The sequence below is a fragment of the Hypanus sabinus genome, chromosome 28, assembly GCF_030144855.1.
Source record: "Hypanus sabinus isolate sHypSab1 chromosome 28, sHypSab1.hap1, whole genome shotgun sequence".
NCBI classification, from domain to species: domain Eukaryota; kingdom Metazoa; phylum Chordata; class Chondrichthyes; order Myliobatiformes; family Dasyatidae; genus Hypanus; species Hypanus sabinus.
Genome location: NC_082733.1, coordinates 31,867,452 through 31,891,383, shown reverse-complemented (window position 1 = coordinate 31,891,383; position 23,932 = coordinate 31,867,452). Strand labels below are relative to the sequence as shown.

General features: G+C 41.6%; 1 long non-coding RNA gene across 1 annotated transcript; it reads right to left on the bottom strand.

The window, feature by feature from the left end:
• Window positions 1–17,532: 17,532 nt before the first annotated feature.
• LOC132382549 (uncharacterized) lies at window positions 17,533–23,387 on the bottom strand. The gene is made up of 4 exons (XR_009508387.1): window positions 22,836–23,387; window positions 19,973–20,088; window positions 18,508–18,659; window positions 17,533–18,161 (listed from the first exon to the last, which is right to left on the bottom strand). It is a non-coding gene; the product is annotated as an uncharacterized LOC132382549 (long non-coding RNA).
• Between the last annotated feature and the right edge of the window lie 545 nt (window positions 23,388–23,932).

Below are 23,932 nucleotides of genomic sequence, written 5' to 3'. Positions count from 1 at the left end.
ATTGCTTATTTATCATTAATATTTTTTTTTACATGGTTTGTTGTCGTTTGCACATTTATTGTCTGTCCTGTTGGGGGTGGTCTTTCATTGATTCTATTGTTTTTCTTGTATTTTCTGTGAATGCCCACAAGAAAATATATCTCAGGTTTGTATATGGTGACATATGAAGTATACTGTATGTACTTTGATAATAAATTTATTTTGAACTTCGAGCTTTGAAATGAAATGCTTTCCACTTGTTGCAGTCTGAGTAACTTGTGTGAGATATAAAGTAGAGCTCCCCTCTACTATGCAATCTCAGTTAAGTATTTCAAGCAAAAAGGTAGTTTTTCCTCTAAGTGATGTGACCTCTTTCCATTTCTCACACACTGAGATTGCATAATAATGATATGCACAGTGGCCGCTTTGTTATATTCATCTGTACACCTGCTTGTTAATTCAAATATCTAATCCGCCAATCATGTGGCAGTAACACAATGCATAAAGGAATGCTGGAATGGTGAAGAGGTTCAGTTGTTGTTCAGACCCAACATCAGAATGGGGAAGAAATGTGATCTAAGTGACTTTGACTGTGAAATGATTGCTGTTGCCAGATGAAGAGGTTTGGGTATCTCTTCTTTTAGGAATTTCTTGCACAACAGTCTCCAGAGTTTATAGAGAATGGTGTGAAAAACAAAAACAAAAACCCATTGAGCAGCAGTTCTGTGGGCAAAATTCCTTGTTAATTGAGAGAGATCAGAGCAAAATAGCCAGACTGATTTCAACAGGAAGTTGCCAGTAATTCAAATAACCAGACATTACAACATCACTGAATGCACAATACGTTGAACCTTAAGGTGGATGGGCTAGAGCAGCAGAAGATCATGAAAATGCACTCATTGGCAACTTTATTAGGTACAGGTCGTACTTAAAAAAGTGGCCACTGAGTGCATAAAGGAGAACCCAGTCCCTTGAATTCATTCTCGTACTAAGAATTGGATTGAGACTATCTTGGTCTCTGTTTACATGGATCTTTATTTCGTTTACCAATACAAAGGAGCCAATTTGGCACAGAGGGTCCCCAGAACAATCCTATTAGTCTCCTTTCCACTCTCCTTATATCACTGCATCTCTGTGGCATATTTCCTTTATACATCCCCATCAATTCCCCTTTGATTCTTTTTGCCATTAACTTGCATAAAGGAGTAACTCAATTAACCTACTAATACATACTTGAGGTGGAAGGATACCAGAGGACACCTGAGGGAAACACAAAAGAGGCCAGAGAGAACACGCAAACTCTCCATAGCAGTACCCAAGGCCGAAATCGAACTCAAGTCTCCAAAGACGTGAGCAGCAGCACTAACTGTGGCACCACTGTCCTACTGATTGCAGGGTTGGGATTTTATAAAAAGACTTGCTGTTCTGCACTACTTAATTGAGGTGCAGTATAAAAATAACCTTAAAGATATGTCTAATGTAATAAATCCACCCCTTGAAATACGAATAATATTAGTTCAAATTATACACATAATAACTTCTTAGAAAAATATTAGAAGTATTCTTCAGTAGGCAACCTACTATTAAGTGGTTGCATCTCCAAAGGGTCATTCACTCTCTGCTACCTTGAATAAGAGAACAATCTTTTAATTTGAGCCTAGATGCTAGTATTAATGTGATCACTCGAGTTGAGTGGGATGTTCTCCTAAGGGATTGTTTATTGGTGGGTCCTCAAGTGGATGTAGAAGCCTGTCTGGGATCTACACAATCCAGATATTAGGGTGAATTCTCTTAACAGAGAATGCTTGTGCATGACTTTGTTCAGCATGGGAGCACAGATGCATGGGCAGACCCAGAGGTTCCTTGATGGTTCGGGGTTAGGGTGCGATGGCAAGGAATGCAAGATAACTTCATCGCTTCGGCCTTTTCTGCTCTCACTGTCATTATGATGTGTCATCATCTTCCACCAGCTCTACCGTTGAGGTCTTGGTTGGATTGCTCTTTGTCTGGAACCCCCCTCCTTGATTTTACTGTCATAGGTGACCCCACCAGGAGCCAATCATCAGACGGCATCGCTTTCAGGATCACAACAATTCACAGGCCTCTCCACCATGACAAGTGACAATCCACGGAGAAGAGAGTCTACATACTAAATGGTGTGTTGCAGGAGAAATCAAAGGACAGCAATCAGAAATTCTCGCCAGTGTCTGATTGCCATGACCCTCCTCCCAGCCTGCTAGACAAGCCTTCTCAATATGTTTGATTGATGAAACCTGTTAGCTCTTCCTTTTCTCAAACATAATAAATTCTAACCAGTTGTCCCACTAACCATTGATCCAGTGAGAACACTACAATGTAGAGTAAGTACAGGTTAAAAGACAACCTTTCACAATTGATTCAGCTGCAAAGATGTGAGCCAACAGTGATAACTAAGACCACCAATGTAAATTAAATATCTCCCGCTCATCCTCAGTGCAGTTGGAGGGTGGAAATTCCACTACAGCAGATACTCTCTCCTCACTGCTGCTATCTGGATGAAGGTACAGGTACCTCAGGACTCACACCATCAGGTTCAGAAATAGTTATTACCCCTCAACCATCAGGCTCCTGAACCAAACTTGCCTCATCATTGAAATGTTCCCACAACCAATGGACTCCCTTTCAAGGAATCTTCATCTTACATTCTTAATATTTATTGCTTATTTATGTATTATTTTTTGTATTTGCACAGTCTGTTGTCTTCTGCACTCTGGTTGAATACCACAGTTGGGTGGCCTTTCATTGGTTCCGTTATGGTTATTATTCCATAGATTTATTAAGTATAGCCACATTTTGATAATAAATGTACTTTGAAGTTTGAACTTTGAACTTGAGGGGGAAATGACAAACAACATTTGCAATTGGCAGGAAATCTGTTGCCATAGGCCAGGGTCAAGCTGTGAAAAGTCATGTTTGTTAACCAAGAGATTGAGCAATTTAAGCTAATTTCTACCCTTTTTTGTGTTCTCAAATAAATCAGGAAGTTTAAATGCTGTAATCTAGCCTAGAGCCACTAACTGTTTCTACCTGGTTGGGTTGCAATTTTACATAGAACATAGAATAGTACAGCACATTACAGGCCCTTTGACCCACAATGTTTTGCCGACCTTCAAACCCTGCCTCCCATATAACCCCCCACCTTAAATTCCTCCATATACCTGTCTAGTAGTCTCTTAAACTTCACTAGTGTATCTGCCTCCACCACTGACTCAGGCAGTGCATTCCACGCACCAACCACTCTCTGTGAAAAACCTTCCTCTAATATCCCCCTTGAACTTCCCTCCCCTTACCTTAAAGCCATATCCTCTTATATTGAGCAGTGGTGCCCTGGGGAAGAGGCGCTGGCTGTCCACTCTGTCTATTCCTCTTAATATCTTGTACACCTCTATCTTGTCTCCTCTCATCCTCCTTCTCTCCAAAGAGTAAAGCCCTTGCTCCCTTAATCTCTGATCATAATCCATACACTCTAAACCAGGCGGCATCCTGGTAAATCTCCTCTGTACCCTTTCCAATGCTTCCATATCCTTCCTACAGTGAGGCAACCAGAACTGGACTCAGTACTCCAAGTGTGGCCTAACTAGAGTTTTGTGCCAACTAACACTCTATATGAAACAAGTGGCAATAGATAATCTGCTGGAAGAAATCAGTGGCTCAAGCATCACCTGTGGAAGGAAAGAATTTGTTATTTCAGGTCAAAATGCTGCACCGTACACTAAGTGGCCACTTTATTAGGTATCTTCTGTGCATTCAGAGATGCTCTTCTGCACACCACTGTTGTAATGCATATTTGATTTACTGTCGCCTTCCCATCAGCTTAAACCAGTGTGGCCATTCTCCTCTGAGCTCCCTCATTAACATGACATTTTTACCCACAGAACTGTCACTCACCAGATGTTTCATTTTGTTATTTGCATTATTCTCTGTAACTCTAAAGACTGTTGTGCATGAAAATCCAAGGAGATCAGCAGTTTCTGAGATACTCAAACCACCCCTTCTGGCACTAATACTCATTCCAGAGTCAATGTCACTTAGATCACATTTCTTCACCATTCTGAGGTTTGGTCTGAACAACAACTAATCATGTTTGTGTGCTTTTATGCATTGACTTGCATTAAACAGCCACATGATTAGATATCTACATTAACTAACAGGTTAACAAGCAGGACACTAATAAAGTGTTCACTGAGTTTATACAATAGAGTTTGGTCAATTTATTTAATGTGTGCATTATTTGCCTGCTAGAGCTAAAACTGGATAATTGTTCACCTGCAGTGATGCAGGTTTAATCCCAACCTTCAAAGCCATTGATCTGGAGTTTGCCTATTCTCCCTTTTTCCCCTTGGATTTCCTGGAGTTACTCTGATTTCCTCACATATGTCAAAGTAGTATTAGTTGGTTGGTTGATTGGCCATTCTGAGCTATAAGAACTATTGAGTTATATTGTATGGAAACAGGCCCTTTGGCCCAAATTGTCTATGCTAACCAGAATGCCCATCCAAGCTAGTCCCATTTGCCTGCATTTGGTTGATTACCTTCTAAATCGTTTCTGTTCAAATAACTTCGCAATGGATGGTGTCAAGCCTGATTATGAAAGGAGGAGGGTTGGGCATGGGGCTAGCAACCCATCGCATAAAATCCCAAGAGGATGGGCTATACTTGGGGATAACTTGAAGGAATGTCCCAGGACTGAGGACTCTGTTGTAGTGCTGTCGGAAGGCTATGCCCCAGTATGGGTGTTGGGCTTAAGTAAGTACTTGTCCAAATGTCTTTCAAAAATTGTAACTGCCCTTAGGGTTGGTGGGAAGAGAATAGGTTGCAGGGAAAATTAATAGGATTGCACTGTGAGGTAGAATGGACTCAATGGACTGAATGGCTTCTATTGAACCCTTTGCCTTGTTCATTGTGAATAGCACAAGCATTAGGCAGTGGTCCTGCCAGGCATCAGCCACTTGGGTTTCAGGGGCTAGCAACCTTCTTTATGCCAGTGGACCCCAGATCGGGAACCCAACAGATGAGCTAGAAACACACTCCATGGGTCAAGAGGTGTCTATTGAGGAAAGGAATGCTCGATATTTTGAGTCAAGACCCAGCATGAGGACTGAGATTAGAGGGAGGATATCCAGTATAAAGTGGGGGGGGGGATACCATGAGGAAGGGGCTGATAGGCAATAGATGGTCCTCTGTAATGATGGATAAACAAATGCAGGTGGGGGAGGAGAGCAATGGAATTGGGACTCAAGGGGTTGGTGCTTTCTCTGGTGTAAGTGGGGGGTGGGGTGAGTTGATGCTACTGCTTCTGTGTGGGGAGAGGGGTAACTTTGGGGTTCTGATGTCTCTATTATTCATTCTTTGGGGTTTTTTGTTTCATGGATGTCTGCAAAGAGAAATAATTTCAGGTTGTATACAGTGTACATTCTCTGATCTTAAATTGAACCATTTGAAGAGGCTAAGGGTGATAGGCTGGCAGGAGGCAAAGAGTGGGAATAAAGTGATCTTTTTTCTGGTTGGCAGCTGGTGACTAGTGGCATTCCACAGGTGTTGGAACCAAATTTTTTATACTTTATTTGTCAATGATTGGGATGATGGAATTGATGGCTTTGTTTGCAGGTGACATGAAGATAGGTGGAGGAGCAGAAGTTTTGAGGAAGTAGAAAGGTTACAGAAGGACTTTGACAGATTAGAAGAATGGGTAAAGAAATGGCAGATGGAATATTGTCAAAAAAGTATGGTCATGCACTTTGGTAGAAGAAATGAAAGGGTTGATTATTTCCTAATTGGAGAAAAAATTCAAAAAACTGAGTTGCAAAGGGACTTGAGAGATGAAAGGCTTTGATAGAGTGGGTGTGGAGAGGATGTTTCCTATGATTGCAGAGTCCAGGACCAGAGGACACAGCCTGAGAAAAGAGTGGGTCCTTTTAGAACAGAGATGAGGAGGAATTTCTTTAGCCAGAGTGGTGAATCTGTGGAATTTGTAGCCTCACCCAGCTGTGGAGGCCAAGTCATCATGTCTATTTAAGGCAGAGGTTGACAGATTCTTGATTTGTCAGGGCATGAAGAGATATGGGGAGAAGACAGGAGTTTGGGGCTGAGAGGAAAAATGGATCATCCATGATGAAATAGTGGAGCAGACTCGATGGGCCAATTAGCCTAATTCTGCTCCTATGTCTTATGGTCTTAGATAATGTTGTCAGTGGAAACCAGAGAATGAAGAACCACATATGACCAGATCCATTTCAAGTCCCAAAGCTTTATTAAATAGATAAGTGCATCTGTGCGAAGGGAGTCACGGAAAATCTCAAGCAAACAGCTCTAAAGAAAAAAAGGGAAAAATCCATTATTATACCCTTTTCTAGTTCTTCCATCTGCACACATCCAGGTGTTTTACAAATGCAAGGGGACTGTTTTACCATGTCATGAACTGCTATAGTTAGCTCTTGTATCTTTCCTTGATGCAAACCAGACACCTACTGAGTTCCTCTAGCGTGTTGTGCGTGTTACCTTGTTCTCTGTCCCTGACCAACAACAATGATCCTAATTCCAAAGACGTTGTGTGTCCAACTCAAACCTCCTCAATGTCTATATAGGGGACCCAGTTGGTTTGTTCAGTCTAAGGTCACAGTGATGGAATGTGTTAAAATCCCCCAATACCAAGTCGGCTCTGCATTTTTTAATAGTATGTAATTATCCTCCACTTTGTAACATGTATGCGTATACCTTGCCTAACTGTAGTGATGCTGCCTTTACCTTGGCCCTTTCAAACAATGTCACTGCTTCTTGCTTCAATCAGCAATTAGTCCACAAGCATCCACTGAGATTTCCTGTTGGAAATAAAGAGAACTTTTGCAAGCACAGTCCTTGTTTCCTTCACTGTTACATCTGACCACCTGAGGCTCTGGAGACCTGGTGTGGGTGGTGGGTCAGGGAGGAAGTGAGTGATAAGGGCCCAATGCTTATACCACAGCAGGAAGGAAACAGTTGCCAAGGCCAAACAGATGCCACTATGAAGGGTAGAAGGCTCCCTTATTTCTGGTGATGTTTCAAGATGCTGCTTGAGCTCCATTGTGTTGCTCACTGTGACTTTTTTTTTATTTGGAGACACAGCATGGAACAGGCTCTTCTGGTCCAACGAGTTGCACTGTCTAGCAATCCACCACCTATTTAACCCATGCCTTAATCTCAGGATAATTTACAAAGACCAATTAACCTATGAATCAGGGCATCTTTGGACTGTGGAAGGAAACCAGAGCACCTGAAGGAAACCCACACAGTCATTGGGAGAACATAGAAAATATGTCTAAGTTTGCTCCTTCCCTAAATAATGAACTTGGTAGAGCAGAATGTGGATTTGGACTGCTTGACTTACTTGCAGAGCAGAAATTTGTATCCAAGCTTTGTATAAATACTTGAAAATGAAAAATTTACCAGGCAAAGTCTATAACATTGGGTGGTTCTTTCAAAAGGTCATCTTAGGTACTGATAGGATTGCTCAATGCCGTAATAGTCTTTGGTTCTATCAGTTGAATCCAGTGTTTTTACATGGCTGAGTAGAAAAGGTAGAAAATTCTATCACCATAATAAGTCATGACAGGGCAACAGATTTTACAGTTAGTGAGCAAAATAAGAATTTCAATAATTTAAGTGAAATTTTTATTTTATTTATTTATAAAGATTCAGCGCTGAATATGCTCTTCCAGCCCTTTGAGCTACTCTACCCATGATTTATTCCCAGCCCAATCATGGGATGGCAGAGTGGAGATATTTCTCTACCAAAGGAAGTACAAGGTGCTTCCTTCCTCTGCTAGCCTACAGGCCACCGTTGGGCAAAGTGTAGCACCTGTTTAGCCCCCTGATCAGGCTACTTGAAGCCATGGGAGCAGGTCAAATGAGCAGCTGGTGCATATCACAGTCCTAGTTATGTGACCACTGACACCAGACAGACAGTCTTTGAAGAGTATTGATAATAGCTGGGGCCACTCATCTTGTAAAGACACTGCCCAGAAGATGGCAATGGCAAACCACTTCTGCAGAAAAATTTGCCAAGGACAATCATGGTCAAAGACTATGATCGCCCTGACCATACAACACAACATATAATGATGATGTTGAATCATGGGACAATTTACAATGACACATTAACCTACCAACCAGTAGGTCTTTGGACTGTAGGAGGAAACCAGAGCACCTGGAGGAAACTCACGCGGTCATGGGGAGAACGTACAAATTCCTTATCGACGGTGGTGGGAATTGAAACCGGGTCACTTGTACTCTAAGTTGTTGTGCTAATCACCACACTACCATGTCACCCTCAACAAAACAGGTCAATTACATTTTTTTTTAAAAAGTTGTTTGGTGGAACAACTTCTCTGAAGTAAAAAGAGGAAAAATAATCCAAGAGGTTTGACTTTTAAATGTAAGAATTCCAATCTTAAAATCAAAAGCTTTTCTGAAATGATTGTCAAACTGTTGACAATGAAACCTGACAAAGCCTTCCCACACAAGGCAGTTGCCAATTTTTTTATACAGTGATTTAGAAACTAAAGCAGGGTTGAAATGTATTCTGTGATCCCTTCTGTCTCTTTGTCCTCCACCCATTTTGCCTACACTTTGGCCCATGCTGTCTTCCAGGTCTTCCCTTCAACCACACTCCTCCCTGAAAAAAACTCACCTCATTTTACTCATGTTCTTCGCCAGCCTCTAACAAGTCACCTCTCATTTCATTGCCTGTCTAAATACACTGGGCAGGGCAAACAGATATTTTTCATTTGATGGAATGTTGTTCCTGAAGTTTGAATTGTATTGGAATGAATCCATTCACACAACTGACTTGCACTCAGGCAGACAAATCACATTATATTAGTGCTTGCGGCTGTTACGAATGTGCCACAACTCTGAGGGGCCGGAGGGTACAAAGTAGCCCCCTCCTTTGTGAGAATCACAAGATCGCTATTAATTCGGGTCTGGGACCCAGGAAATGAGAGAGAGACATCCAGAATACGCAGGGTTTGGAATGTGCCCTGGCCTCAGCAAGACGGAACCACTGATAACGGCTATTGTCTCTTGGAGACGGAATTGTGTATTGAGTACTGTACTATTCATTGAAGTCCTCAGGAGATGACCAGAGTGGGCTGGTTGAGGGATTGCATCAGCTCAACCTGATTGACATCTGAGACCCCGTGAGTAAGGATAAAGGAGGGTCTGGGGAACAACCCCTTCAGACGCACCAGGAGAAACGCTAGAAATCCCGTGACAGCGTTTAATAGCGACAGCCAGTGGGGGGCTCGCGTGCGTCCTTTCCCTTTGCCTGGGATTGGGGCCTTACCACGGAAGAACTGCTTTAGCTAAAGGACCGGCTACACCAACGGAACTCTCAAAGGGTCGAAATCATAAAAAAGGAAAAGCTGGCAAGTTTCTAAAAATCTCTCTCTTCACTCCAACCAAAGGCTGCAGCCTGAATGAACTGAGTGACTTTTATATTTCCATCGGACAATACATTACCCCCTAGACAACGATAGAGCTATTTCTTATTGATTATTATTATACCCGCACTTTTAGATTTAGTATTGATGACGTATATTATCTGTATGTTTGCATTGATATTATTTTTGTGTATTTTTACTAATAAATACTGTTAAAAATAGTACAATCAGACTTCAATGGACCTCTCTATCTTTACTGGTAAGTGACTCAGTTACAGGGTTCGTAACACGACCAACTCAGGAAAAAAATAAAACAGTGAGGCACCATGGCAGTGCATCACGATTGCAGCTTGGGGCATTCCAGAGTTTGGAGTTCAATTCTGGCGCCGTGTTGTAGGGAGTCAGAATCAGGTTATGAAGTTTGTTAACTTTGATTCTGATTCCGAAGGAGTCTTTGTATGTGCTCCCTATGGAACGCCGGGATGTTCCCTGGGTGCCCCTGTTTCTCCCACAGTCCAAAGATGTACTGGTTTAGTTAATCGGTCATTGTGAATTGTCCAGCGATTAGGTTATGGTTAATCGGGGTTATGCAGTTTCTGGGCAGCATTGCTCAAAGGACCTAATCTGCACTGTATTGCTAAGTAAATAAATCAATAAATATGGGAAAATGTAGTATAGACAGTTTGACAGAATGAATAAATTATTAGACCCTGCAGAAAAACATGGTAAAGAAAATATTATATAAAAGGAAGATTAAAAAAACATACCTTTGGGGTGACATGATGGCACAGATAGTAGAAATGGTGTCTCGCTGCTCCAGCAAGCTGGGATGAATCCTGACTTTCGGTGCTGTCCTCTTCTACTGCCATGATGAGGCCACTCTCAGGTTGGAGGAGCAACACCTCATGTTCTGTCTGGTTTGCTTCCAACCTGACAGCACGAACATTGGTTTCTCCAACAAATAATAATTTCTCCACCTTCCCCATATTCTCTTTTTCCATTCTCAATTCTGGATCCCCCTTTACCTCTTCTCCTGCCTGTCACCTCCTTCTAGTGCCCCTCCTCCTTCCCTTTCTCCCATAGTCTGCTCTCCTGTCCTATCAGATTCCTTCTTTTTCAGACCTTTATCTCTCCCTCCTGTCACCTCACTTCATTTACCTCATTACCTCTCTCACACCCACCTTCCTTCCCCTTCACTTGATTTCACCTATCAACTTTGAGCTTGTGTTCCTTCCCCTCCCACAACCCCCAAAACTTTTTATTCTGGCCTCTTTCCCCTTCCGTTCCAGTCCAGATGAATGGTCTCAGTCTGAAACAGAAAATAAAATGGCTCTTTATTCCTCTCCATAGATACTGCTTGAGTTCCTGCAGTGTTTTGTGTGTGTTATATTGGTGCCGTCTTTGTGGAGTTTGGATGTTCTCTCTGTGGAAATGTAGGTCTCCTTGGGGTGCTTTGGTTACTGTCCATATCCTAAAGAGGTGTGTGTTAGGTTAATTGGCCACTGTAAATTATCCTGTTGTGTAGGTGAATGGGAGAATTTGGTGATGGTGGGAATGGGAAGAGATTAAAATTCGATGTTTATAATAGTACTGCTTGATGATCCAAGGATTCAATGACCCCAAGTGTCTGTTTCCATTCTATATTCTCTCTGGCTTTACGATATCTCCAATAGTAGGAAGATTAACATTGGAACAGAGCGATCTAAAAAGGTAAAATACACTTAAGGTTTTGAGGCAGAAGAGGGAAATTGGATTCAGCTGTTATACAAGACCACGAGAGCAAAAACATAGGAGCAGAACAGGCCATTCTTCCCATAACCTTTGATACCCATACTAATCAAGAAGCTATCAGCCTCCTCTTTAAATCCACCCAATGAATTGACCCCCACAACTGCCTGTGGCAATGAACTTCCCCAGATTCACCATATGTTTGTTGAAGAAATTCTTCTTCATCTTTGGTCCAAAGGGATATCCTTGTTTACTGAGGCTGTGTCCTCTAGTCCTAGACTCCCCACATCTACTCTATCTAGGCTTCCAACAGTTGATTGGTTTCAATGAGGTTCCCCCCCCCCCCCAGAGCCATTTAATGTTCCTGATACGTTAACCCATTTATTTCCAGGATATTTATCCTAAATCTCCTCTTTACATACCATGATATTGAATATGAAATCAAACAAATTATTTACAAAACATTAATTTGAGCATTGTATTCAAAGGCAACACAAGTGAATCTGCAGATGCTGGAAATAAATAAAAACACAAAATGCTTGCAGAACTCAGCAGGCCAGACAGCACCTATAGGAGGAGGTAGTGACAACGTTTCGGGCCAAAACCCTTCATCAGGAGTGAAGTAACGTGTGATGGTCGATGGGGGATAAGAAGTAAGGGGAGGGATGAAGTAGAGAGCTGGGAAGTTTCAGGGCTGAAGAAATAGTAGGTTGGGAGCAGAGAGAGAGGCTCTCGCTGAACTCCCATCGGAGAAAAGGTCTGAACTTCTTCAGTGTAGGCATCACTAAACTTTTGGACCACATGCTAACCCAGACCTGGTATTATAGTCAGCCTATCACTTCCCAGCATCCCTCCCCCCACTTCTTATCCCCCCTCGACCATCCCACGTTACTTCACTCCTGATGAAGGGTTTCGGCCTTCTGTCTCTAGTAGTGTTCAGTGCTTCCTTCATCTTATCAGTAGCTTCCTCTTGGTTTTCACTATAGTCAGTCATGCAGTCTCCAGCTGGAGACTCAGGAATACCATTACACTCATACTGTATGTAGAAGGATTCTTCATTGCTGTATCTGTAACAATTTTATCTTATCAGTCACAGTTGTTAGCCCTGTGCTGAACCCCTGCACCTGGCGGACTGGTGGATCGCCCTTAGTCTGGCCTCTACTCTTTGTACTGTTTGGGATTGTTGACCCTGCCAACAATTATAAATTATAAAGCCCTGACTCCAGCCAACATGGCACTGTGGGTCATTGAGGCATGCAAGCTGCCAAAACCCTATGACAAGGTTGTGGTCCTCTTGGAGTCTCCTTTAGTGTGCTACAGAGTAAATCTTCTGGAACTTCAGGTGCACAGACAAAACAGCAGAAATTGTGCAGAGAGCTTGGTTTTGGTTTGTTCAGTTAGATGCAAGTATCTGATGCTGTGAGGTAGACTGTGATTTGTTGTCAAGTCTCATTTTACAACAACAAAATCACTAGTCTTCCACAAAGTGTCAGATGATTGGAGACATCCAAAGCAAGGCTCATCTTCATTGGTCTTTAAACGTCTAGGGCTGTTGTGATTTTCCTGACATAGCAGAAATTAACTGGAACTACCATTCAGTGATTTGGAACATGCTTTCTACATTATTAACGTAAAATAATATAATTAAGCCAAATTTGAAAGGTCGGGTACAGGCCATATCGAAATGGCAGAGCCCAAGTCTGAGAGTGAGGAATATCCTGAGGTTTGGATGATCTATGTCCCAGGACAGATTGAAATGGTTGGGGTGTCGGGGTTGAAGGTGAGAGACAAGCCAGTTCGCCTCACTGCTGCACAGGGTTTCCTCAAATCTGAGCTGGGCTGAGGCCATGGCCTGCAACAAGTGTATGTCTGGATCAGCTGCATTGATGCCCAGCGTTGTGAACTTCACCTCTGAATGCTGTTTGCTTGCTTTTATTGTTTGCACAATTTTTATTTTTGATCTCTGCACACTAGGTATAGGAATCAGCCTTCTTTTGTTTTTAATAGGTTCTTTTGGGGTTCTTTGTTTTGAGGCTGCCTGGAAGGAGACAAATCTCAAGGTTGTATAACATATACATACTTAGATAATAAAATGTACTTTTAACTTTATATGTACACTAATATATTTACTCAGTAATTTATTTATTTAGGGATATAGCACAAAACAACTCCTTCCAGCCCAGCAACCCACCTATTTAATCCTAACCTAATCACAGGACAATTTAGAATGACCAATTAACCTACGTCTTTAGATTGTGTGGGAGGGGACAGGAGCTCCCAGAGGAAGCCCACATGGTTCAAGGGGAGAACATGCAAACTCCTTGCATACAGCACCAGAATTGAACCCTGAACTTTGGAATACCCTGAGCTGCAATGGCGATGGACTAGCCGATATGCTACCATGGTACCCATTTATGCAACTTTTTATGCAAAAACTATGCAAGTAAGAGACAAAAAAATGTATACAAGGCAAGCTTTATACACAATGCGAGGACCATGTATAATGGGAGAGGCATCTGTATGTGTATTTTTGTCTGTGGAAAAATAAGAACAAAACAGAGAAAGATTAATCAGAGAATTCTTAGAACCTCAATAAATTCAATAAATTATATCTGGTGAACTTACAACCAGTTGAAGATACAGAAAGAACAAAATAAAGACATGATTTCTTTTGACAAACATTAGCCAAAGCCCAGTATTTCCCATTTGTAATCTTGGTAAAAATAGCTGAAAGTGAAAAAACAAGGAGCGAGTTCTTTTTATGTAACGAAGCAAGGAATATCCAACAGTACCCAGAAGGAAAAATAATTGTAAAAACTAATAGGTTGAAGCAACGACTTCTCTAAATTTTCATTATAAACATGCAATTTATTTGTTTTCATGTGATTAATCTTGGATTTAACTTCTTTTAAACTGCAAACCTCAAGGGGGATTTCAAAAAAATTGAACACAGGCTGCAGAGCATCCAGTGTTGAATTCAGTTACGGAAGCACGTTTGCTGAGTTAGGGGACATCTTGTTTCAGTTAATGACTTTATTCCTTGGGTGACCTGTGTCAATGTATGAGTGTGTCACCGGCCAAGTATATCACCACATGTGCAACGGCCTAAGGGACCTTGGGGGGCAAGTTAAAAGGATTCCGTGTCCTCATTAAAGGACGCTCATTTTCAGAGACAAGTGGCTGAGTCATTACAGTAACTGCTCTCATTCTATACACTTCAATCACCATTGACCTGGATGAAATCGCTGTCAAAATGCGATGAATATATCATCCAACTCTCTTCACACTCATCAAATCAGAACAACGCACAGACTGATCTATCACTGAGAATGTTCCTGAAATAACACTTCCTGTTTCCTAAACGCCTTTTATTGTGTAATAAGTCCGAGCACCAACTGGAAAGCTGCATTGAGTTATTTATGACACAGTTATACGTTGAGCTGGATTTAAGCCCACTGCATTGACCCAGTGTCGATTCCATCACAAGTGACAGAGTTACCTCACTTAAGTATCCATCTGGTGCAACAGAACACATCTTATGTGTAAACTGACGGTTTCACTACAGTAAGAGCGTCGGGATTTTATAAAAAGCTAAGAATGACTGAAAATTGACATTGCAGTATGTAAGTAGAAAAATGTTAAGACTTACAGAAGTGCCAGCTAGCAGTAATGGATCCGTCACTGAGATCTATACTGTTTTAAAAGCAGGCCTTCAAGGAAAGCACTTGTTTTCATTGTTTAAAGAAAGAGAGAGACTGAAGGACACAGATTCAATGAGACTGACCCTCTTGGATGAGGCAGAGAAAGGTCACTGTGATAGTGGGTCAGCCACAAGTAATTTCTTCCTTACCCCCAATAGTCCCATTATTATCCCTGTCTAGCAGTGCTCTAGTTACGCTTATCGGATAATACTTGCACTTTTTCTAAAAGTTTTCCAACTCTGGCACACGATAAACACCTTTGCACTGAATGTGCTATACAGCCTGTTGTCTGATTTTTAAAGTCCACACCTTCATAAGGGCATGCGACCTTCACCAAAACCCAACTGTGACAGTCACCATGGGAAAAAACTGCAGAGGGATGCACATTGGAGCACGCATGTTATAGGCAATAATTGTTTCCTGTACCGCTGCCCACCATGAGTATCAATACCATGACGATCTGCAGGTTCGTGTTGCAAAAGTGCCAGGGAGTGGAAGGAAGCTATGAGGATGTAAACAACTGTAACCATGTCTACGCAGTGAATCATTGTGTGAATAAAACACCTTTGTTGACAGGTCAAATTATAATCTACTTCTATTATCTTAGTTAGAGAATAATAGGTTGACTCTGTGGTTAAGAAGGCATTCAGTGCATTGGCCTTCATCAATCGTGGGTTTGTGTTCAAGAGCCAAGAGGTAATGTTACAGCTATATAGGACCCTGGTCAGACCCCATTTGAAGTACTGTGCTCAGTTCTGGTCACCTCACTATAGGAAGGATGTGGAAACTATAGAAAGGGTGCAGAGGAGATTTACAAGAATGTTGCCTGGATTGGGGAGGATGCCTTATGCGAATAGGTTGAGTGAACTCGGCCTTTTCTCCTTGGAGTGACAGAGGATGAGTGGTGACCTGATAGAGGTGTATAAGATGATGAGAGGCATTGATCATGGGGACAATCAGAGGCTTTTTCCCAGGGCTGAAGTAGCTAACACGAGAGGCCACAGTTTAAAGGTGCTTGGAAGCAGGTACAGAGGAGATGTCAGGAGTAGGTTTTTTTATGTGGAGAGTGGTGAGTGTGTGGAATGGGCTGCTGGTGATGGTGGTGGAAGCAGATACGACAAGGTGTTTTAAGAGACTCCTGGATAAGTACATGGAACTTAGAAAAATAGAAGGCTATGAGTAACCCTAGATAATTTCTAAAGTAAGTACATGTTCTCCACAGCATTGTGGGCCGAAGGGCCTGTATTGTGCTGTAGGCTTCCTATGTTCTAATAGAGATAGTGAATCATACACCATCAGGAAGGAAGTGGTAATAACACTGAGAAGTCACTTTATATCCTTAGTACATAGGAACACAAGAAAAGGGCAGGCAAAGTCCTTGACTCTGCTCTACTATTTCTACTTTCTGATTTTTTACCCAATCTTCACTCCTCTTGAATCACTTTCTGCTCAGGATGTTCTTGATCACAATGCAAATCAAAAATAAATAAATAAATCTGAGAACCTGAGTTGTAGCGTCCTTGTAGGTCATCGAATCAGTTCAAAGTTGAGGTGAGTGAAGTTACCCATGCTGGTTTAGGAACCTGATGATTGTAGGGTAATAACCGTTCCTGAACCTGGTGGAGGGGGACCTAAGGCACCTGTATTTCTTGCTTGATGGCAGTACAGGTTGAGTACCCCTTATCCAAAACCCCAAAATTTGAAAACCTCTGTAATCCAGACATTTTTGAACACTGACCTGACGTCACAAATGGAAAATTCCAAAATGCTGGGAGGATTCCCAGGTGATGTGCAGGTTCCTGCACACTGCAGACAGTTCTGAGAAGTGATCTCGCTTTTGTAAAGAACAGAAGTTAATGAAAATAGAAAGAAAGCACTGCATGAAGCGGAAAATGAAGATCTTGATTGTGCATTGCAAGAATGGATTCGTCAGTGTCGGAGTGAGCATATGCCGCTTAATGGTATGGTGACCATGAAACAAGCAAAGATCTATCACAATGAACTGAAAATTTAAGGTAACTGTGAATATTCAACAGGTAGGCTGCAGAAATTTAAGTAAAAGCATGGTATTAATTTTTTCAAGACTTGTGGTGATAAAGCATCTGCTGACACGAAGCAGCAGAGAAATTCATTGATGAGTTTGCCAGGATCGACCCTGATGAAAATTTACCATGCTGAGCCACCGAATCAGTACATAAGTGTGATGAACAAGTGCAGACAAAGACTGTCTACCAGTAGCACGTAAATTGAGTCAAAAATAATGGTGATCCCAAGCTGTTTCATTATATATTCCAAAATCCGAAAAACTCTGAAATCTTAAGCTCTTCTAGCCCCAAGCATTTTGGATAAGGTGTACTCAACCTGTTGTGAAAAGTGAGCCTGGCCTGGATGGTGAGGGTCTTTGATGATGGGTAGTTTCTTAAGGTAGCGCTCCTTGTAATTGTGCTCATTAGTGGGGAGGGCTTTGACTATGATGGACTGGGCTGTGTCTCTGTCTGTCTCTTTAACCACAAATTATAACAATGGGAGAGCAGGGATTACCAGGAAAATAATGATTAGAAGAATGTTTCAATGAAGGAAACTTGGGAGAAGTTGTTTTGGATATTGGTGTGGAATCAGATGTACCTCTCTCCCAGCTTCTTCAATCTCACTGGCCTCGTTGTTCGCTTTTTCAATTCCAAATATCACTGACATGTAATTTCTTCAGGATAACATTGCTTACCTTAAGTAGTTCCCTGTTAGGAGAAACTGTCCACGAGAAAAAACACAACCCACTTTCAACAAACAACACACGCACAATGCTGGAGGAACTCAGCAGGTCAGGCAGCATCTATGGACAGGAGTAAAAAGTGGAGATTATGGTTTGAGACCTTTCATTGGGACTGAAAAGAAAGGAGGCAGAAGCCAGAATAACAAGGTGGGGGGAGAGGAAGGAGTACAAGTTAGCATATAATAGGTGAAGGGGCAAGGTAGGTGCATGAGGGATAGGGGATGAAGCCAGAAGCTGGTAGAGAATAGATGGAGAATATATGGGGCTGAAGAAGAAGAAATCTAATTGATGAGGACAGCAAACCATGGAAGAAAGGGAGGGAGGTGGGTGCACCACAGGAAGGTGATGGGCAGGCAAGGAGAAGAGAAGGGCTGAGAGGGTAACCAGACGAGGAATAAAAAAGAAGAGAAAGGGGACAGAGAAATTACCAGACATTAGATAAATTGATATTCATGCCATAATGTTGGAGGCTACTCGGGTGTTTATTCTTGTGTGTGGCTCCGGATTTCCAACATCTGCAGAATCAGCCTGTCAGTTTGAAAGAAGCAGTCAACCAGGTATCACGATATTGACCATCATATTGTTATTGGGCTACAGAACAGCATACGAAGGAAAAACTCTTATGCACCTATTGAAACTATTTTCAAATAACCATCATTTTAGAGGGTTTAGTATTAAAGTACAGTGTTTGACTGCGTATACTGTGTTATGCATGGTAAGCATATCTCTACATAGATGCACTAATTGAATCAGATGAATGATGTTAGAAGGATTTGTTACTTATTTGAGGGATTAATTGCAGAAATGACACAGAGGTACACAATTAAACAAATTAAAGCATTTATTTTATTATTCAGACTCTGAAATCTCTTACCAATGTAAAGGATTCATTCCTGTGGTAATTGCAATCTTCACGTGGTCCATCAAGCTCTTTCACCTTCAAAGCAGGCAGGATCTACACACAGGTATACCAGGCTCCTAGAACATGTGGGATTGGTATCTGTTGCAGAATTCCCCCTGATTATTCTACGCAGAAAACAAATAAATGTAAGTACAAAGAACAAATAAATATTTTTCTCAATATAGATGAGAAGGACATTTGTGTAATGATTCACCAAGGATGGGAATTCCCTCACATCACCCTCCCCATTGAACATCTGAGGCCACTACTGGAGATAAAAGCTGGTGGAAACACATGAGCAAATTTAACAACCAAGAATCAACAATGGAACAGGAACTTAAAAACATAAACACAAGAGGTCCCACAGGTGCCGGAAATCCAGAGCAACACATGCAAAATGCTGGAGGAACTCACCAGGATCCATGGAGAGGAATCAACAGTCGACATTTCATTAGACAATAGACAATAGGTGCAGAAGTAGACCATTCAGCCCTTCGAGCCTGCACCGCCATTCTGAGATCGTGGCTGATCATCTATTATCAATACCCGGTTCCTGCCTTGTCCCCATTTCCCTTGATTCCCCTATCCATAAGATACCCATCTAGCTCCTTCTTGAAAGCATCCAGAGAATTGGCCTCCACTGCCTTCCGAGGCAGTGCATTCCAGACCCCCACAACTCTCTGGAAGAAGTTTTTCCTTAACTCTGTCCTAAATGACCTACCCCTTATTCTCAAACCATGCCCTCTGGTACTGGATTCTCCCAGCATCTGGAACATATTTCCTGCCTCTATCTTGTCCAATCCCTTAATAATCTTATTTGTTGCAATCAGATCCCCTCTCAATATCCTTAATTCCAGCGTGTACAAGCCTAGTCTCTCTAACCTCTCTGCATAAGACAGTTCGGACATCCCAGGAATTAACCTTGTGAATCTACGCTGCACTTCCTCTACAACCAGGATGTCCTTCCTTAACCCTGGAGACCAAAACTGTACACAATACTCCAGGTGTGGTCTCACCAGGGCCCTGTACAAATGCAAGGGCATTTCCTTGCTCTTGTACTCAATTCCCTTTGTAATAAAGGCTAACATTCCATTAGCCTTCTTCACTGCCTGCTGCACTTGCTCATTCACCTTCAGTGACTGATGAACAAGGACTCCTAGATCTCTTTGTATTTCTCCCTTACCTAACGCGACACCGCTCAGATAATAATCTGCCCTCCTGTTCTTACTCCCAAAGTGGATAACCTCACACTTATTCACATCAAACGTCATCTGCCAAGTATCTGCTCACTCACTCAGCCTATCCAAGTCACCCTGAATTCTCCTAACATCCTCATCACTTGTCACACTGCCACCCAGTTTAGTATCATCAGCAAACTTGCTGATGTTATTCTCAATGCCTTCATCTAAATCGTTGATGTAAATCGTAAACAGCTGACCTTTTTTTCAGGACCTGAAACATCAATTGTTTATTCGTCTCCTTAGTTGCTACTTGACCTGCTCAGTTTCTCCTCTATTTTGTGTGTGAGGGTTTTTCATTGGCATTTGGACAGACCTTAACAGAAAAAAAAACAGAGAGGTAAGGGTCTATTGCGGGCAGAGAATTGGCCTAGATAGGCAACAGGTACGGATGAGCTAGGCTGAAGGGCCTGATATGTATTAAATAGCTCAATAGTTCTAAACTGAAGCTATTTAGTAGCAGGATCACTCTGAAAAGTGAATGAACAGCACTATACACACAACAAGGTATGGATACTGCTGGGCATGAATCCGTGACTTCTGTAACCAGGGAGAAAGTTCTTTGAGTCACCAAGGCAGAGCCTGCTCTTCTGCAGATTTGTTTAATTAACGGCACATTTAAGTTGCCCAAAACCGGCTGATGCTGAACACGTCTCATTTATTTTGCAGCTCTCTGTCCAGGAGGGAAACATACGAGCCTGCCAGATTGATCTGTTGGTAATGTGCTTTAATAGCAGGCTATGTTAAAAAAAAATGCACCACTAATGTCTTTTGTGCTCCTCAGCAGTTCATTTAGGAACCCACTGCCAAAGCCCTTGGTTGGCCTTAGTCTGTCAGCCTGTGACCTCCTCCTGTAATGCTGTAATCTTGCTGCGCGCGATGCGCCTGCTTTCACTGAGAGTCTGGAATTAAATGGGAATTAAATACATTAAGAGCCACAGGCTAAGGAAAAGGATTAACTGGCTTCTATTAATGAGGGAAGGTCAAGAATGGGAAGGCACTTGACATTTGGAAAATGAAATGAATTTGAATTTGCAATTAATGTTGTCCCGTAATAAATGCTTCTAGATGTGTGAGCAGATTTCATGCTGGTTCTGGGATGTTTATGAATTCATATCACTTCGTTAGGGCTTATTTACAAGAATAAGATAAAAGTGAGCCATGCACTTAGTACTTGAACAAAGCAGAACTGACAGGAAAAATGCACATGAAGTGCATTTATGGAATATTACTGGGAAATACAATTCTTTCAACTTTCTATTCAGCGACAACAATGGGACAGTGGAAGTAACCCCTTGTTCCTTGAAGGCAGCTGGAAAAACCTCTCTCCTTGGTTTTCTAGCTCACTCCTTCAGAATATGGAAGTACAAATCTTCAGGGATATTTTAGCTTTTCTTCAGCTGAGCCAATAGAATGGAAGTCGGCAGGACTTTTGACTGTAAATACTGTGTAAGCCTGATGGCCGAAGACTGGAGATTGGAGGACAGGAGGCGTGTCCTGGAGTTGAAGCACTGTCCATGTGTGAGGGTGGGAAAGAGGAAGGAAAGGGGCTTGTTTCACTGTTGTGTAGTTGTTTGGCCTGTGTTGTTCTGACAAATCTTGTGGGCATGCTCTGTTGGCAGTGGAATGTGCGTCTACACTTGCGGCTGGCCCCCAGCACATCCTTAGTCGTGTTGGTTCTGAACACAAATGATGCATTTCACCGTATGTTTCAACGTACATGTGATAAATCTGAACATGAATCTGAATCTAAAGTCTGATCTTCTCATCACCTTGGATGAGCTGAAGCAGAAATATCACTACTCCAGGTCTAGCAAAGTCACAGTCAAAAGGACCAGTCTGCTATTATTTCCCGTCTACTGATGAGTGACCCAAACACGGAGTCCTGCCTGAACGTGTTAGCATGACATTTAAATTCACTTTTTTTTTGGATTAAAAACAAGAAGTGATTGTAAAAAAACAATATTTTTAGCTTGCAAGTTTTGCTTTTGTTTTTGTTTCAATCCTCCAGTATTATCATTTTTTTCAGAAAACTAATGAGTTTTAAAGGGGTCAAAACAGGTTTAAATGATCCAAAAGGAATGAGAACCTTTCAGATAGTTATGTAAGAACAATTCTATTCCTCTCTGAACCTTTTTCCTTTGCTTAAAATTTTCCTATCCTTTCATTTCAATTGCCCAAAGATCAAAACCTTTGCCCAACTAGTTTAATGCTCTGCCTGTTTTCTGCTATTTTCTTGAAGCTTTTTTCGGTTCACCTCAGGTACAGGCACAGTTTGATCTTCCACTTTTACTTCAATTATGCACTTCACTAAGGAGGAAGTAATGGCAATAAACAAAGATTTGAGCTTTTCTTTAAAAACATTTATTTTCCTCCAGTGTCATGCTCAAAGAGTTTCTGACCAACTGCAGAGTAAATATCTCTGAACTACCTGTCATCAGATACTACCAGGTAAAATGCAGTGGACTTCAGGGTGAAGTTATTGCTGTTTGATCTGATTAGTAGATGTTAATACAAATTCAGAAGCATTCCAGTGTGGCCTTATTCACAATAGAATGTCAATAGCTATTACACCTGGGCAGAGATATGAGACTAACCCTGATATTGCCTGCCCTGCTGAGTGTTTCCAGTATTTGGCAAGATGCTGTGTCTGAATCCTCACATAAAGATGAAAAGCAATCATGTTAAAGTTACTGCTGATCTCCCCGCCTTTGTTTTGCCAGCTGTAATGCTTGCCCACTACATTCTCCAACCTGAGCAATACCAAAAAGAAATGTGTGAAGCTAACATGGCCGGTAAGGAAATAACATAGCACTCAGATCATTGGTGAGATGGAAAAAAAAACTCATTCCATCATCAATTATTTCAGGATGTTAACCGACCCTAAATGTGGGAACTTTCTCATTTCTTCTGCATGTGAGATTATGATAATATATACACAAAGTAATCTTATACAGTACGTCTCAGGAAACGGTCAGCAAATCTTTAGCATAAACTCTAACATTTTACCTCAGACAATAACAATAAGCTTCATAGTAGTTTCATATCAGCATAAATACATACCTATGATTTCATTTGCACTTTCTTAACTATCCTCCAGAGTCTCTTACACTCCTATATTAGCTTTACTGTTCAAAGCCTCTTGCTCCATTTCCTTGTTTTCTCAAGGCCACTGGCATTTGTCAAGTCTCCAAGACCTGAGTTCTTCAAATCTTCTTAAGGAATTAATAAATTTAAAAGTTCTGCTTTTAGCTGTGTGCAGTTCCACTGATCTCACACCAGTGGTAGAGCCGACCTCGGTGCTTCATCTCAGTCAGGAGACAGTGGATCCCCAGTGCTACTGAATCACGGAAGCAAAAATCCGAATGGTTTTCTTATCCTGTTCAACTATGCTGAAAGTCTGAAAATCTGGGACAGATTCCTGGCCATTAAATTTTCTACTACCTGAGATGAGGTAGCTTGAAGACAAAAGGGATTGCGGATGCTAGAAGCTGGAATACAAAAAATTAACAGGATGTTGAAAGAATTTAGTGGTCAAACAGGAATTGCAGAGGTAAAACCTGTAAATTACCTGAAACAGGGAAGCAGCGTTAGTAAATCTCATATTCAACAATGGATTCTAGCCACAGATATCACTGACTCTGTGGAGGTCTAGTTAAGTTTAACCTAATGGGATGTAACCTTAATATCTTACTTCAGAATCAGAATCTGAATCAGATCTCTTATCAATGACACGTCATTAAATTTGTTTTGTGGCACCAGTTCACAGTAACATATAAAAATATATTGTAAATTACGATAAGAAAAATATATATCTCTACAGTATAAGTTCTTCTTTTGGTTGGGGTTGACCATGGATATTGTGACCTGGTTGTCTATGTGATAAGCAAGGCATATGCACACCAGAGCAGTATGATATGGAGAGCAAGCTGTTGCCCATGTAGCAGGCTCCATTTCTCCATGCAGCTAATGAATCCAAAGGAACAGCAGAGACCAATACAATTTGGCACCATTGGCATCATAGGCATTACTCAATGTTGGACTGCCTTGGGTACTCCAGCTCTGGATTTTTCCTTCAGGGTTTACTCCCAAAGTCTTCCCCGTGAGTGGGTGTAGCCACAAGACAGCGGAGGTTTGAGATCAGAGTTTTCCTTCTCCTT